This window comes from Cetorhinus maximus, chromosome 7, assembly GCF_964194155.1.
Source record: "Cetorhinus maximus chromosome 7, sCetMax3.hap1.1, whole genome shotgun sequence".
Classification (NCBI taxonomy): domain Eukaryota; kingdom Metazoa; phylum Chordata; class Chondrichthyes; order Lamniformes; family Cetorhinidae; genus Cetorhinus; species Cetorhinus maximus.
In genome coordinates this window covers 133,766,027-133,781,928 of record NC_135885.1, presented here as the reverse complement: position 1 = coordinate 133,781,928, position 15,902 = coordinate 133,766,027, and the positions used below count along the sequence as shown (strand labels likewise).

Here is a 15,902-nt window from a genome sequence, read left to right as displayed (position 1 = left end):
CAGTGGTGCCAGCAACAATCCTTGTAGAATACCACTTCCCAATTTCATGCAGCAGCAACTGTTTACTCATGGCTCAGTCATGACAACACTATCAAAACTCAAAATGAATATTTCAAATGTAAAGAGTGGAAACCAGGCAGGTTCTATAAAGAGTGTGCAATTTGTCCCAGCAAATTTCAAACTAGGCAATGAAAACAAAAATCTTTCCTAGTAAATATCCGATTGAAAGCACATTGTGTGCTGGTTAAAACTAACAGTCAGATTTATTTGGAAGCAAAATAATTACACAGGTCTAGAAGTATACTGCAAATACTTAACAGTGCAATACTAGGTTTACATAATACCAATAAAATACATATTCTGTCCTAACAACCATCTATTCAACCATTCCTTTCAGGCATTATTCAGACAATATTTCTAAATCCCTGCAAATATGTAAACCAAAAGATTTATCTATGGTTGGCATACAGTTCCATCTTGGTGTTTGTTATTTCCAGAAAAAATAATCTACCTTTAGCCATAAAAAAAAATTGAATGCATGTGTTTGAGATTTGACAGTACTTCTTCATACTGAGAAATATGTGACTAAAGGACCACAGTCAATTGTGTCAAACACTTGCCAGCCCCAGATTCACCTTGTGATAAAACAATGTTACTATTGGTAAAGTGTTTCTGCTTCAAAGATTCTCCCAGTACAAGCAGGAATAAATAATCCTACAGTAGCAACTGTAAAGAACTATGCTGGGCAACCATGTTTCAGTAATAGGTAGGCTACTTGTCTCGTGCTTACAAGATAAACAGTGTTGAGAACACAGTCTGTTAACAGTCCTTGGGACTTTTACTATTAACCCTTTCTTGAGGTAAATAATTACATTATGCCAACCAGAATGCAATTGAAAAACATTGACATATGGGCTAAGTCAGCATAATGTGCTTGAAAGCATGTTCACAAAGTGCTTCTGACTGCAGTGCCACTCCAAGATAGCTCGCATCATGGGAAAAAAACTGCCTTCACATCCATAACTGGCAAAACTTCTGTTTATTGTTTATTTTACACTAAGATTTTGGTACTGGTGCAGTTGGATTCCAGGAAGTGCTCACGTCAGCACTGTAACACTGAATTAAATATGCATTGTTTTCTTTGCTATCAGGAAAGAAATGGTTTTGCAATATGCTGGGCGGCAGAATAGGCACAACTCATGAGTTCAAAAGTCCACATGCCATCCATCCCAGGGTAACTGCCGGAATGCCCTTTATGGCAACCATCCCACCAGACCATGCAGGGTTTGGGGGGGATTGCAATCTCTTTGCACAATCCGGGCAGGTGCCCACATCACTAAGGATGTATGTACGGTACCCAAAGGAGGAAGGATAGCAGATGCATCTCAAAGAAGAGCTACTCATTTAGGCATGTTTTAATGAGATGATTCTGGGAGCAACAACTCCAGATGTGTTGCTCCAGATGGCCCCGCATTTGTGCTGATCAGTTAAATTGGTGCCTTAAGGTCACAGAATGCCAGATGTATTGGTGGCTCATTTGTATTTCCACCACAAGTAACTGAAGTACTTTTACTGGATTTTACATTACTGCTTATTACAGCACTGAAGGAATATCCAGGTTTGGGCTGACAAGTGGCAAGTAACATTCGTGCCACACAAATGCCAGCAATGACCATCTCCAACAAGAGAGAATCTAACCATCGCCCCTTGACATTCAATGGCATTACCATCGCTGAATCCCCCACTATCAACATCCTGGGGGTTACCACTGATCAGAAAGTGAACTGGACTAGCCACATAAATACTGTGGCTACAAGAGCAGATCAGAGGCTAGGAATCCTGTGGCAAGTAACTCACCTCCTGAATCCCCAAAGCCTGTTCACCATCCACAAGGCACAATTCAGGAGTGTGATGGGTTACTCTCCGCTAGCCTGGATGAGTGCAGCTCCAACGACACTCAAGAAGCTGGACACCATCCAGGACAAGGCAGCCCACTTGATTGACACCACACTCACAAACATTCACTCCCTCCACCAACGACAAACAGTAGCAGCAATGTGTACCACCTACAAGATGCACTGCGGAAACTCACCAAGGCTCCTTAGGCAGCACCTTCCAAACCCACGGCTGCTACCATCTAGAAGGACAAGGACAGCAGATACATGGGAACACCTCCACTTGGAAGGTCCCCTCTAAGTCACTCACCATCCTGACTTGGAAATATATCGGCCGTCCCTTCACTGTCGCTGGGTCAAAATCCTGGAACTCCCTCCCTAACAGCACTGTGGGTGTACCTACACCACAGGGACTGCAGCGGTTCAAGAAGGCAGCTCACCATCACCTGCTCAAGTGCAATTAGGGATGGGCAATAAATGCTGGCCTAGCCAGCGAAGCCAACATCCTTTAAGTGAATTTTTAAAAAACAACTTTTCTCCATTTAAATATATATCCAATTTCCTTTTAAAAGTTATTTTTGAACCTGTGCCCACCACCCTTTCTGACAATCCATTCTAGATTATAACAACTTACTGCCTTTTAAAAGTTCTAATCACTTCTCTGGTGCCGCTGCCAGTTGTCTTAACTCTATATCCTCTGGTTACCAAACCTCTCGCCAGTGGAACTAGTTTCTCTTCATTTGTTCAATCAAAACCCTTCATAATTCTGAACACCTCAATTAAATCTCTCTTTGACCTTCTTTGCTTAAAGGGGAACAGTCTAGGCTCTCCATATAAATGAAATCCCGCATCCTTTTGTTTATAATGGCGCTTCACGGTCGACAGTGCAGAGTCAGCCAAGCAGCAGTCAAACGATTTGACCACTGTAGGGCTCCCAGGATACGGTGCAATGCAGCAAAGTGTTCTGCAAGCAGTCACACTGCTGCACAGCTAATAGACCACTGTGACTAGCATACTGATTAGTGGCATTGTCAAGAAACCAGGTAATACGAATTCAGACGAAGAACACAAACAAAAACTCATCGACCTTTGCTCCTCTTCTCTCAGAGGCAGTAACCCAGGAAAGAAGGACAGTTCTGCAGGTGGCAGGAGGGAGCAGGCATTCCTTGTGCATTGAACAATTCTGTCTGCATTATCCTACACTCAGGAGGCTACTGCATGGCTGAGTCTAATACCACTCCTTGTCTGGCATTGTATACAGGCAATTCCAATGGGGGTTGAGGTGGGGGAGGGGGTTCACTAGTAAGAGATGAGGAGCAGGAACCCCAGGTAATTTAGATTGTCCCTTCCCAAACCAGAGAGCATTGAGGCTAATCATTAGCATCACTATAGGTATAAACTTGGAAACTATGACCCTTCTGATCTGTACCACAAAAATGCAACTGAAGCTGCAGTTACCCTCTGATCCATCAAGAACATAAGGCAACAATTTGAATTGCATTTCTTTTTAAATCTGAAAATATGACCCACTATAGTAAATAAAAATAGAATTTACTTAGGAAACTGTGACCAACTACGACAAACTATCTCTCAACCCGAACCCATTAACCATCCCAAACCATGATGATTGTGAACCAAGTCCTGTCCATCCATCATTCCTGTGCTCGCTGGTCTACATTGGCTCCCAGTCCAGCAACATATCAATTTTAAATAAAGGCAAAATACTGCGGATGCTGGAAATATGAAACAAAAACCAAAAAATGCTGGAAAAACTCAGCAGGTCTGACAGCATCTGCGGAGAGAAAGACAGAGTTAACATTTCAAGTCCGTATGACTCTGATAAAGAATCATATGGACTCGAAACGTTAACTCTGTCTTTCTCTCCACAGATGCTGTCAGATCTACTGAGTTTTTCCAGCATTTTTTGTTTTTATATCAATTTTAGAATTCGCATCATTCAACTCCCTCATAGCTTCACCCCTCCTTATCTCTGAAACCTTCTCCAACCCTATAATTTTTTGAGATCTCTGCACTCCCCCAGTTCTGGCCTCCTGTGCATCCCCAATTTTCATTGCTCTGATACCCGATCCTTCAGCCCCAAGATTTGCAACTCCCTCCCTAAACCTCTTTGCCTCTCTACCTCTCTCTCTGTCCTCCATCAGTGAAATCTCCCAAGGTGAGTCACAGAACTGTTGCTGAACAAAATTTGACACCAAGCCACCTAAGGAGGTTTTAGGGAGTTGACCAATTGTTTGATGAAAGAGAGAGGTTATGAGGAGTGTCTTAAAGCAGAGAGATGTATTCATAATCCTATTGTTGTTAGTGTAACCCTGCTGTGTGCTAAATGGGTGCCTTGCCTGCCTATATAACAACAGCAACTGCTTTTCCAAGTAAGACATGGGGCAGAATTTTATATGGTTGCAGGCGGGGATAGGGGCATCTGTAAAATTCCCCCAGTGGCCATCCCACCACCTCCCACCTATCCCCAACCTGTCCACAATTTTACAGGGGTTGGGAGATCAGGGTGAGACCTAGGACAGCCTCCCCCTCCCCTCACCTCAACTGAAGCCCTCAAGTGGCCTTAATTTCTCAGCCAGAGGGAAGAAGTTCAGGGATTGGAGGGAGCGGGGTTGGGGGGGAGGGGCGGAGGTGCCCAGCACATCACTCTGCTTGGGCCTTGGATGGGAAAGAGGAGAGGGTGGGGGAATGCCTCCACTACTGGTTTCCTTTCTGATACCCGACCCTTTAGCTGCCTAGGCCCCAACGTTTACAATTCCCTCCCTAAACCTCTCTGCCTCTCTCTCTCTCTCTATCTCTGTGTCATCCCTCAGTGAAATCTCCCAAGGTGATTCACAGAAACATTGTCAGAAAAAATTTCAGACCAAGCCACCTAAGGAAGTATTAGGGAATTGACTGAAAGAGATAAGTTATGAGGAGTGTCTCGAAGAAGGAGAGAGATGTTGTCTGCCTGTTTGTCTGGCCTTGCTATCATGACCCCCATCACCCTCTCCCGACAACTCCAGGGCCTCCCCTCCAATTCCCAAGGGATGCCTCCCCACATACCTCCATCCTGGGCTTCAGGACTTAGAATCTGGGGACTGCTTGTAATCCCAGCAGTGGCCACTGCTCCTGGGGCGCTGTTGGGCCTATGGAGCTGCCAGCCTTTCTGATTGGCTGGCAGATCTCGGAGGCGCGTCGTCCTCCCTTATGAAGGGGCAGAAATCCAACCTGCAGCCAACTAACACTCATCGGAACAGGGCAGCCAGTATCAGTGGGGATACGCTGCCTGCCAACTCCTCAGGTGGCAGGACTGGAAACCCCATGACACATAAAATTCCACACCTCATGAATGTTGGGAGCTTTTTCAGAGATTTGATCACATGCGGTATGAATGCAGCCATCATGTTGTCAGTTGTCCTGCCCTATGTTCTTCAGTTTTTGTTTTGCTTGGATGGGTATCAATAAAACAAGTTTGGAAACCATGAGCATAACCTGAGAGGTTGCTGAATAATAACAAAGCATTTGATGCCCACATCTTTCTGGGGCCTGGAGTGTCAGCGCTCAGTGATATATTACATGATGTGACGCTCAAAAAGTATCTGGCAGATAGTTTTGGATGTCAGAAGAGGTTGTAAAATTGCAAGAAGCGAGCCAAAACCTTTCTCAGTTAAATTCTGAGCCCATTAAGACAAGTGAAGTTGAAAATGCAATAGTTTTCCATTATGTGTGTTCAGGAGATGCAATTCAACTTTGGCAGGGATGCACGGCAGGCAAGAGAAAACTGGCTGCCATTCCACACCCCACACAATTAGCCATCGGCTTCAATGAAAAGCAAAATCTAGTGGCACGTGTTACAGGTCACTCACTGCCACCCGTTTAGTGCATCTGGCGATGTTGAATTTCAGCCACTCAATGTCACCATCAATAGCTCCTGGGCCAGGTATACCAAAGCCAGCTGTGGAGTAAAGTCCTGCGCACTCTCACCTAACAATGAGCCAAAGAATCAGAAAGCACTGTTTGGCCCATTGTGTCTGTGTTGGCTCTTCAGACTTATCCAATTACTCGCAAAGCCCTCCCTGCTCTTTCCCCATAGCCTTGCAAATTCCTCCTTCTCAAGAATATCCACTCCCTTTTTGGAAGTTACAGCTGCATCTCCTTCCATCAGGTAATGCGCTCCAGATCGTAACACACTGCACTCAAAAAAAGGTTTCCTCCCCATCCCCTATTTTTATTGCCAGTTAAAATCTGTGTCCTCTTGTTACGGACTCTTTCGTTGGTGGAAGCAGTTCCTCCCTATGTAATCTTAGCAAAACCATGGTTTTGGATAAATCTAGTAAATCTCCCCTTAACCTTCTCTGCTCTAAGGAGAACAGTCCTAGCTTCTGTAGTCTCTCCGCATTATTGTGGTCCCTAACCCCCGGTACCATTCTGCTAAATCTCCTCAGCATCCTCTCTGAGGTCACAATCCCAGGTCTCACAACGGTCCCGCCTACTGTGCTTGTAATCCGATGGCTTAAACAGAAAAACACAGACCCATCAAGCCTGAAGTGAAAAAAGGCTTCAAGAGCCATTTGAACCTTCTGGCCAAGCAAAGGTTTATTTCTGTAAACAAACGAGCACAGTACAATAAACATGCTGGAAATGTTCATGCTATCTGGAGCTCCAACCCGTCAACACGCATGAGTCAGTTTAATTATCAACCCATGCTGAACCGCATATTGTCACTGAAATTCAAAAAAGACACATTCAATTTGATTTCAACCGTCACCCTATGGATCAGCATTAATTCCCTTCATGGTGATGCATCATCACACTTGTAGAGCACTGGCAATCAATCATACAGAATGTTAGACCCTACAAGGGCAACTTTGTTTGCAGTTGACAGTTGCAATGGACCAGGCACTAGAAAAACCTCTGCATCAGAATTACTGAAATATTAATGCTGGCTTTAAGTACTTGCAGAAAAGCCCAAAACAGATGTTGAGTGCACTATGAATGCTTTTAGCGAAAATTAATACTCCAGCCTGTAGGAATGAATAATGGCAGAGAACTGAGAACTTTTTCAGATATGTTCCTACTGGATAAAGATGCCAAATATTTAAAAGCTGTGAGTCACCATCAATTTAGACAGAAATCCCTTTTCGCAGAATCTCTCTCTCTCTCTCTCTTCAGATACCATGCCTTCAAAGGGCACTGGCGACCATGAACCTTCATGTTAACCTTGCACTGGAGGCATTGGTGATACATTCATCCAGTTTATGAGGCTCTTTAGAAAGATCGTTCTTTGTCTACCTCAATCTTTAGAGAGAAATCCCTTTTCGCACAATCTATTTCTCTCTCTATCTTCAGGTACCATGCCCTCAGACATGGACCTCCATGTTACTCTTGCACTGGTACATTCATCCAGTTTATGAGGCTCTTTAGAAAGATTGTTCTTTGTCTACCTCAATCTCTTTTACCATCGATCTTTCCCATCAGCATCAGACTTTCTAAAGCATGATTTCTTATTACGCGCCAAAGAAATTCTCTTCCTTGTCTTGGTCAACAGAGTTCCTCTGGTCTCAGATTTTACTAGGACCTCTTCATTGATAGTGTGACATGCCCAAGATATCTTCATTAGTCTCCTCAAAAGCCACAGCTCTCCAGCCTCAACTCTTCTCTGCATTGCTTCACTGATGGTCCAACACATGTTTTGTATGTCAAAACTGGTGTGATGTAGACTTCCAGGATTCTCAGCTTTGTTTTCATGGCTAATTTTGAGTTGATCATAAACTTTCTTTTTTTTTTGAAATGCACCTTTGGTCACTACAATCCTTTGTCTTATTTCTTGCTTGCACTTTCCATCTGATGTTAACATGCCTCCTAGGTAATGGAATTTGTCTACCTGTGTGACCTTTTCATTCTTCACTGTGACCTTACATTCTGGTGGGGCTTTCTTTTAGGACATTACTAGACATTTTTTTTTACAATTTATGCTCTGCCCTTTCTTCCCACTTTCACTCGCTACTCTATCCAAAGTCTTTGCAGAATATACTTTTTCATTAACATGCTGAAGAAACAGCAACTCCCTCAGCCGCCATCATACGGGATCTTGGATGAGGAATGGGAATAGAGGAAAAAGCATCTGATGTGAAACAAAATGTCTGACCATCCAATGCAAGCACCTCACCAAAACCAAGGGCAGCAACAATGAACTGGCCAAAGGTAGGACAATTGCAGGAGTGTCGTCCATATTTACAATACATTTACTCTAAATGTCAGCATAAAAGTCAACCTTTGAAGCCTCGAAAAATCCCTCCAAAAACTGGGGTAGCCTTTTACACTGAGTATAAAAGCGAAATGCCGGTATGATAGTTGCTATCTTGAAATGTCATCAATAACCGGCACTAAGGGTGGAATCGCCTGGTCCCGCTGGAGGCAGGTGTCATGGCGGGAGGGGGGCCAATATGGCGAGAAGGCCAAAAATCATTTCACGTCGCTGTGAAACCAATTTGCGATCGTCCGCTCCACCCGTTTCCCGCTGCAACAGGTCAGAAACCTGATTTCAACACTTTAGCATCTTATTATAAGCCGTGCTCACTGGAATCACGCCCCCACGTCAAAATTGCCGCACACATCGGCGTGACTTCAGAACGGCGTGCTCCTGGCGAGCTGAACTTCGAGGGGAACGCGGAGGTGAGCGCACACAACCTTGCGCAGCGCTCACGAGCATCGCCTGTAGGACATCGAGGAAGAGGTGCGCGCATTCCGGGGGGTGAGGGGTTTGGGGGGAGGGGAGGGCACAGCAAGTCACTTTTTCCTGACTTTCAGTGCAGTGCCAGGGCAAGGGCTCCAAGGCAAGTCAGGCCAGTGTAGTGGGGGGGGCAAGGCATGCACAGAATGAAGGAGGCACACAAGCACATGCCGGGGGCATGCAGGGAAGGGGGGTGAGGAAAGCGGCCATGCACTTGGAATTTGTCAAAAGTGAGCATTCTTCCGCAGCTGCAGCTCCATTGACATGCTTGGGGTCGGGCCTCTGAAACTTTTCTGCCCACTCGAGCACACAAAAGCATGAAAGTGCCACCAAATGCAGACTGCAAAGTAATGTACATTTTAGGGAGCAGCTGAACAATTGGCCGACTGGGCAAGTTGTACAAGCCCCTTGCGAAAGTTGGCCATTGCGCGGTCACTGGTGGGGGTGCTCAGAGCCTCTTGCAGTGTCTTTATTAAGGTTTGCACCAGTATCCATTATGGTTCAAGCTAACAGCACAGACTTGTTGTGCAGGTTAGGAGAATGCCTGCACCTGAGCTGAGAGCACAGCATGTAGTCCAGTGGTCGAAGCTGCCGCCAATCGGTCAAGTGGAGTGGGTAGTGGGTAGGAGGTGTGTGAGGTTTCGAAAAGCCATGAACTGCACTACACACTCTCCATCCAAGTGGTGGCCAGCACTCTCCGGCATGTGTGAAGGGGCCTTCAAGAGAGGTGCTTAGGACACATATGCTAACTTGTGCGTCTCTGTTTGATCCTGCAGAAGGAGAACATCAGGATCATGGAGCCTGGTGATTTGGCGGTGTGCCTCATGGCTTACAGAGAGCAGAGAAGAAGAAGAGTGGGGCAGAGGTGCCTGGCTCAGCAAAGGGAGGAGCACCTCCCTCAAGATGTAGGGGCGGCAGGGCCTGCTGCTCACACTGCTGAAGATCCACAGTGAGCCATCGCTTGTAGACACCTCGCCAGACCCAGGGGCTATACACGGCACTTGTCATTCCTGCAGATGACTGAGAACTAGTGTCACTAAAGACTGCACATGTCCAGGGAACTGGTCGGTCACATATGCCACCTGCTGCAGGATTTGGCGCCACGGGGACATGGAGGGCATCCACTGCCAGTGGCCGTGAAAGCGACCTGGGCGCTCAATTATTACACCAGTGGCACCTCCCAGGGCTCCACAAGTGACTTGTGGGGGTTCTTGCAAGCCTCCACGCACAAGTGTATCCAGGAGGTCACGGACGCCATCTTCGCAAAGGCTCAGAGCTTTATGCATTTCAGCCGGGATCAGGAATGCCAAGAAGCAAGAGTGCTGGGATTGGCACAGATCTCTGGTTTCCCACAGGTGTAGGGTGCTATCGACTACACTCATGCGGCGCTTAGATCTTCTTGGCAACAAGCAGTTGCCGCAAAGGCTCCCACTCACTGAATGTTCAGCTGGTGCATGACCACCACCACCACAGGTGTGCGCACGATTCCCAGGGAGCATCCATGACTCCTACATCCTTAGCAGGTCTCAGATACCTTCCAGGGTCCAGAGAGGCTGCAGGGTTGTATTTTCGGGGACAAGGGCTACCCAACAAGGACGTAGCTGATGACACCCATGCGGCGGCCTCAGACTGCAGCAGAGTGATAGTATAACGAGGCTCATGCCACAACCCAGACTTTGATGGAGCAAACAATAGGCATCTTGAAAATGAGGTCCTAGTGCCTCAACAGGTCTGGTGGAGCACTGCAATACAGTCCACCAAGGGTTTTGCGCATTATCGTTGTTTGCTGTGCGCTACACAACCCAATGCTGCAAAGTGGGGAGGACCTGGCTGAGGAGAAGATGGAAGAGCTGCACATCTCCTCCGTTAAGAAGGACGTGAATGGGGATGAAGGTAATGAGGTTCTCGAGGGCGAGCATTCCAGTGATGAGGCCATTGCACTGGCCAGATGAGGCAGGCACTCGGGAGGCCCTCAGCCACAAGATTCATAGAGCGTGATGACGAGATGCAGCGAGGACAGTCCTGACATCCTCACCTTGCATCTGTGAATGTTTGACTCCTGTGTGGCTGGTGGCAGCACACATACCCTCAGTGCTCAGGTTCATGTCATGGAGATACAGCGGAGGCCCTAATAGTCGCTAGGTTCCAGGAGGATGATGATAACATGCAGTGAGGACACTATCCCCTAAGCCCAATAATCTATCACCCCCTTGCTTACCAAGAATCTATCTACCTCTGCCTTAAAAATATTCAAAGACTCTGCATCCACCACCTTTGCAGGAAGAGAGTTCCAAAGACTCATAGCCTTCTGAGTGAAACAATTTCACCTCATCTCTGTTTTAAATGGACCACCCCTTATTTTTAAACAGTGACTCCTCCATCGTGCCTTGCAATCTGAGGAGTGCAGCGGACATCCCTTCCTGATGTTCCCGAGCTTGCCTTTGCAGCTCCAGTAACTGAGACATGACCAAGGTCAGAGGTTCTTCATCTGACTCGGACAGGATAGATTTCTGTCTTAAGGCAAGTTTTCTTATATCTTTCTTCTATTGACTATCATTCAATTCCATACCGTGTTAGCTTACACCGTCAATATCAGCACATTAACTATAACAGGTTTCAAGGAAAATCTTCACTATTCTCTCCTAAACACAGACACACAATCTCTACTGGAGTGTCTGTTTAATCAGCCACATATATCCTTGATGGACTTGCCTTTCCATAATCCAGATGCTATGGTCAATTTTAATATTCCATTGCCACCTCAGCTGAAATCAGCTACTTTAACACAGAAAACGTATCAAAACTGAGACTTTCTTGGTCGTGATGGCGGAATACCGTGTCACAAAGTCCATTTAGCTACTGAGACATGAGAGAAGCCTTCAGAATTTATGTATATTAGAAATACATAAGTGCATCCCAGATTGTTTACTGTCCATTTGCATGCAATACAATTAGAAGTTGAAGTCCAAGATCCTCGAATCTTAATGAATAAAACCACTGCTGGTTTTCGCTACTGTTGCCTTTGGGCATTTCATTAAGCTTTTGCTGATTCATTAAAAGTACTGAGTATGTTTAATCATCAGAGCAAAACTCTGCTGCTAATGAGAGGTTCTGCACCAAAACTGGAAACAAGCTATTAAAACGCTGAGGTAAAAGCTCAAAGATCAATTGCGTTTCTCTTATTCTTTGGAATTTTAAACAAATTTAATTGGAATTAAAATGAAGTCTCCGCAAACTTCAGTTCAACAAGGGTGAGAGAAAATAAGACTTTTAAAATTTGTGACGAGCAGCTTGCTGTCTTTTGAGTTTCATTTTGAGTTTCTTGAGTCTCACCAACACCACCTCCAGTTGGTGAAGTTCCTAAGCAACTTTCTCCAATGGCTCTGTCCGAGCCCGGATGAGTTAACTTTCTACACAAAGGAGCATTTCACACCCCACACTATTGAAGATGGTGTACATTAAGCAATGCTCTGACATTCGTGATGCACTGTGTTCGGGCTACATTTTCCATCAACATGACTGAGAAGAATCTGATAGGTATGGTACTTGCATATTGTTACCCGAACTCTGAACTCATCCAAAACCCTGCTGCCCACATCCTAACCTGCAACAAATCCTGTTCACCCAGCCCCACCCCTCCTGCTTGCTGACAAACATTGACTCCAATGGCCCCAAATCATAATTCTCATCCTTGTGTTCAAACTCCTTCTGCCGTTCCCCACCCTGCAATCTCTCTAACCTCCTCCAGCCTTAGGGCTCTCTGACAAATTTATGTTCCCATAACTCTGGACTCTTGAGCATTCCCAACTTTCTTTGCCCCATTCCTCGCTCCCTGCCTTCAGCTGTCTCGGTCCTAAACTCTGGAATTTTGCCCATGAAACTTCAATTCTCTTCCTCCCTCTTCTCCATTAAGTCACATTTTAAAACCTATTTACCCAAGATTTTACTGCCAGTCCTTGGAACGCCTTCTTTGTCTCGCTGTAAATTTCTTTGTATGATTAACTCCTATGATGCACCTTGGGACATTTTATTACTTGAAGGTTGCTAAATAAATGCAAGTTATTAGTGGATGTTGCTGTTGTTGCACATGTGCGGGTGCTCTGATGGTAGTAAGCACATTGTTGAAATTACTCTTCTCTTCTACTGGTTTATTACTCTTTAACAGGAGTGTTTTATAGCAAGCAGGCTTTATAAACATGAATTGCCATGATAGCCAGTATAAAGAAAGACTTACATTTATATAGTCCCTTTCATAAGCTCAGAACATCCCAAAGCACCAAGTGAAGTATTTCTGAAGTGCAGTCACTGTTGCAATGTAGGGAACTTTTGACAGCCTTTATGGCAGCTGAGCACAACTTTTAATAAGATTTGCAGAGCATGCTGTCAATTAGCAAAGACATTTCTCTTAATCTTTGATCTCTGATCTTACTGGCTAGGAAGCAAATAACTGTCAGGGCTGGCACAATTTTCAAAACAAAACCTTTTGTTTGCTTTTCCTGGAGAGCATCAGCATCATCCCTGTTTTTCTTGCTAAGCCCAGTCTAAGCAATCGAGGATTCCTCTCACTCAGGATATTTATGGGTTTTGCGTTAGCTTGTGTTGAATGTTTTGATGTTGGGAACAGATGCTGAACACATCAGGGAAGATCTTTTTGCTGATACAACTTCTTAATTAGTGTTACTGCTACAATATGGGGATGTTCGCTTTATTTAAACATTCAGAGGTTTGGACGAGTGACCGTTTTTGCTGAAAGTAAATTTACCATCTTATAACCACAAATTTCAAAACGACATTAATGCAAAGGGACAATGGTGGTCACTTTCATGGGCTATATGAACGATCGCCCGTTTTAAACCTGATCATTTTTGGACTGCGTTTCCACCAATCGGTGTGTTTATTCATACATAATGAGGCTTATGGTTATTTGATGATGAAAAGTAGTCAGGATTTGCACGTTAACAGAGGAAGCGACATGGACTGCTGCACGGCCCCACAACCTTCAAATTTCTTCAAATTAAAAACAACCTATTTTGGTCAGCTCCTGAAATAGGTAATGTCTGTTACATCTGTTTACCCCTCACATTAATCAGCCAGACTCCAGTCTAGTCCAGCCTGTACTCCGAGTCATGGCAGCACAACTGACGAACAACTCAGAGAGGAAAACAAGTAGAGCAAACTGTAACAACTACCTGGCGTGGGCACTAAGAGCATCACAGTCTTGTTCTATGTAGTAACTCTACCCAGCATTAATCTTATGTGGCTACATTTCAAAAAGTATTTCATTGGCTGGAAAGCGCTTTGGGACCTCCTGTGGTCATGTGAGATACGATCTAAAGGGCAGCAATCGCAGTTCAATATTCCTGGTTACAGGGTTTTCCGGGCCTCGATATTGGTTAAGGAAGCAATCGCATCCATGAGGAGGGATATTATTCCAGAACAGTCATCAAATGAGGAAAACACGGGTTGAACTGAGGAACGGAAAAGGGGCAGTCACACCGGTGGGAAAATAATATCGACCCCTGAACAGTCAGCGGGAGGTAAAAGAGCAAATAAGTGGGCAAATTACTCAGAAGTGCAAAAACAACAGGGGATCTCAACTACCTTAATATTAACTGGGATAAATTCAGTGTAAAGGTATAGGGGGTGTAGAATTCTTAAAATGCTTTTGAATACTTTTTAAGCCAGTTTGTAGTGAGCCAAACATGAGAAGAGGCAGTGCTGGACAATGCATCCTCCAATTTATATCTTGGGGTGCACGAGCATATTAAGTGTGTGGCCCCTTTAAATTTTTTGTGCAGCCGCGTTACAGACGGTAACTTGAAGGGATTGACTTGTGCGCAGCCTTTGCGGGAACTCTTGAGTTGCAGCACAGCCACCCAGCTCAGAGGGATTTTTGGGTTGTGACTTAAGTTTCAGGAAATGAAGCTGGGTGGGTGGACAGGGTATCAGTGGGAGAGCATTTGGGGTGGTAATGCTCATAATTTAGTAAGATTTTGAGCAGTTATGGAAAAGGAAGGAGATCTTGTGGCGCAGTGGGTAGTATCCCTGCTTCAAAGCCAGAAGCTCCAGATTCAAGTCCCACTCCAGGACTTGATGGTAAAAGAAGGTGTTCATAACACAGCCAAGCAAGTTGAGTATCAACTTGTGAATACTTCCAACAGAAAGCAATGGCAGGCGGTAACAGTGGGAGAGATTCCTGGTCAGCCATGCGATGGGATGAAAATTGGAGCCTCTACCATCACTACTCATAGCTCTGGGCTACAACATGCACATAGAAGTACTTGTTACCACAGCAATTAGGTGGCCGGCTAGCTCAGTCGGCTGGTGTCAACAGCATGAGGTTCAATCCCCATTTGGGCTGGGGTGGATTTAGGACCAGCATCATTGCCCTATCTATGATGGAGATCATGATGCTCTGGGCCAGATCTGCCTTTTGTTCCGAGAACTGAAGATGGAAAAGGACAAAGACGTGCCAAGACTAAACATTTTAAATTGGGAGAAGGCCTAATCAGCTAAGACGTGATTTGGCAAACTTGCACTGGAAACAGCTACATAAATGTAAATGAGTGTCAGAGCAGTGGGAAGCATTTCAGGAGAAAGCAGACTGCAGAACAAATATGGTCCCAGCAAGAAAGACAGGACTCCCAATTCTAGGTCCTGGATAATAAACTGCATACAGAGGAGGATAAGGCAAAAATAGGAAGCTTATATCAGATACCGAGAGTTCAATGTTGCAGAAAGCCTGGAGGATCATTGAAAATTCAGAGGTGAAATTAAAAAAGAAATTAGGCAACCAAAGAGAGAGCATAAAAAAATATTGGCAAGTAAAATCAAGAAAAACCCAAAGATGTTCTATCAATACATAAAGAGCGAGAATATAATGAAGGAAAGAGTCAGGCCGATTAGAGACCAAAAAGGTAATTTGTGTGTGGATGTGGAACTCTTGGACATGGCTGTTTATGAATTCTTTGAGTTTGTCTCTACAGAAGAGGTGGAACGATGTAGACATTGTATGGAAGGAGGAAATATTGGATGGTATAAGCATTGTGCAAGAGGAAATATTAAGGAGTTTAGCATCTTTGATGGATAAATCACAGGCCTGATGAAATATATACCAGGCTGCTACGGGAAGAAATAGCAAAGACTCTGACCATCATTTACCAATTATCTCTGGCTACAGGGATGGTGCCAGAGGACTGGAAGACTATTAACATTGTACCGTTGTGAAAAGAGGAGGAAGGGAAGGCTGAGTAATTACAGGACAGTCAATCTAA

General features: G+C 44.9%; 1 protein-coding gene across 2 annotated transcripts in view; it reads right to left on the bottom strand.

The window, feature by feature from the left end:
* tbc1d4 (TBC1 domain family, member 4) overlaps positions 1–15,902 on the bottom strand; it is a 264,165-nt gene that overhangs the window by 172,225 nt on the left and 76,038 nt on the right. The window lies entirely within an intron of this gene.